At 62.6% G+C, this 2,340-nt stretch overlaps 1 pseudogene; it reads right to left on the reverse strand.

Annotated features, from left to right (window-relative positions):
• Positions 1 to 1,451: 1,451 nt before the first annotated feature.
• Positions 1,452 to 2,294, reverse strand: LOC112967577 (annotated as a pseudogene).
• Between the last annotated feature and the right edge of the window lie 46 nt (positions 2,295 to 2,340).

Below are 2,340 nucleotides of genomic sequence, written 5' to 3' on the forward strand. Positions count from 1 at the left end.
ACGGTTCTCGAATGGACCTCTCTCTCTTGTGAATGGAAAAAGGTATTAATTCAAACTTTCAAGTAAAAAAGGCAGTGTTTGAATGTTCCCATTTACGAAACAACATACAAAGACACACACMCCCCAGCATCATTAGCGGGTTATCAAACTTTCAAAAGCGTGTCCCGCAACTTTCAAAGCACGAGCATAAAAGATCAGTAATGTTACTGCTCTGTCAAGTGCAGAGATCGCATCCCTCCCAGAAACGAGTAGTAGATTTTTGCAGAGCCTCATTTTGCAACACATCGAGGCACTCCGATTTTTAAAATACGTACAATCGCGCACCCCAGCAATGCAAAACCTCGCTTAAAACCCGCAAGAACTCGGAGAAAGGAAAGCAGTAAAGAGTAAGCGAATCACGCGCTATATCATGAACTGAAAATGTCGTCAGAAGGGACCGTTCCCACCAAAACAAATGTTCCTAGCAAAACACGGCAGTGTGACATCCTCGCGCAAGTCGGAGGAGGCAAAAGCAGTGCTGAGTGAGGAGGAGTCAACACAGTATTTCATGAGCTCCAAGACTGTCGTCACTGGTATGTCAATAACCACGTCAAGCCATATTGCAAGTGACGAATCCGGTCCTAGTGTCTGCGACAGCTTTAGGGAATGAGAAGTCTTCCCGAGCAGCTCCCTGGGCTATCCCTGTGTTCCTGAAAAGGAAATCAGAGACGCCTACGAGAGTCATCTCTCCTGCTGCCGAGGCGAGGCCGCTGAAGACAGCAGGAGATGAGGACGGGGCCTCAAAGGGACACGTCAGAGCACTCATCCCGAATCACGCAGGGCAGTCAGGCCCGGCCAAAGCGACGGTCCCACGAGTGCTATCGTTTGCGGAGCAGCCTTCCTCCAGAACCTGGCAGGGCAGGCAGCGACTTGGGGATCAGGCGTCGCACACCCACACGCCGCACACACAGGCCGCCCCTCCCGCCCACCCTCTCCACACCCCACGCATTCAGCGGCATGAGCACACCCGGCCTCGATGCGCTCACCACGCGGGGAAAATGAGGAAACAAAACAACCCGCCTCGTCCTCAGATGTCACTCACATTCGCCCACTCCCCACAAGCAGAATCAGGAGACCTCAGAATACATACAGTGGGGGGTCCGCATTCACCGTTACTGACGCATACCGCTTCAAACAGCACTACTCTCCCGGCCACGACCTCCCAAGTGAGCCCACGCGCGTGTACGCTGATGACCCCACGGGCGCCGTGTTTCAGTTCCTGCTCTTAGTCACGAAACAGGGGCTCATCCCTTCGCATTACAGCACACAAGTGCAAACGACAGAAGCCCCCGCCGCCACCCGGTGCCGCGCGCACACACACGCGCGCATACACACGCACACGCACACGCACAAAGAGATTTGGTGAGAAGAGAAGGAAGGGTGCGAGAAGACGGCTGGGTCGGCTTACAGACCTGCACTGCGTCGGGGTCCGGCGGCGGCTCCGCCGGGGCACGGCTGCTGCTCGGCGTCAGCATCCCGGGCGGGTCCCCGCTGAGAAGATCCTCGACGGCCCGGCTGGCGAGCGGGGCCGGCAGCAAAGCGCACTCCGCCACGGCGCGGCCCGGGGCCACGCACAGGTTGTAGGAGTAGGGCAAGGTGCCCTCGCAGAAGTCGGCCGGGAAGGCGGCGCCGGCCACGGAGAGCCGCTCGGCGCCCAGGCAGCGCAGCACGGCGGGCGGCCCGGCGCGGCGCACCCGCGCCGCCACGGCCAGCGCCACGCTCAGCACGAACAAGGCGGAGAGCAGCGCCAGCGCCAGCACCAGGTAGAACTGCAAATCCGCCGGCGACGCGCCGCCCGCCGCCCGCTCGCTCAGCGCCGGCAGCGCCTCCTGCAAGCTCTCGGCCAGCACCACGTGCAGCGTGGCCGTGGCCGACAGCGCCGGCTGCCCGTGGTCCTTCACCGCCACCACCAGGCGCTGCCTCGCCGCGTCGCGCTCCGACACGGCCCGCGCCGTGCGCACCTCGCCGCTGTGCAGCCCCAGCCCGAACAGCGCCGGCTCCGTCGCCTGCACCAGCTCGTACGACAGCCACGCGTTGCGCCCCGAGTCCGCGTCCACCGCCACCACCTTGGCCACCAGGTAGCCGGCCTCGGCCGACCGCGGCACCACCTCGAACGGGCCCGCGACCGGGCTCCCCGCCGCCGMCGACGACGAGGACGCCGGCGCCGGCCACAGCACCTGCGGCGCGTTGTCGTTGAGGTCCACCACGAAGACGCGCACCGTCGCCGTCGAGCTCCGCGCCGGCGACCCGCCGTCCTGCGCCCTCACCTCCACGGCGAACTCGCGGCACTGCTCGTAGTCG

This window comes from Apteryx rowi, unplaced genomic scaffold, assembly GCF_003343035.1.
Source record: "Apteryx rowi isolate R43461 unplaced genomic scaffold, aptRow1 scaffold_2816, whole genome shotgun sequence".
Classification (NCBI taxonomy): Eukaryota; Metazoa; Chordata; class Aves; order Apterygiformes; family Apterygidae; genus Apteryx; species Apteryx rowi.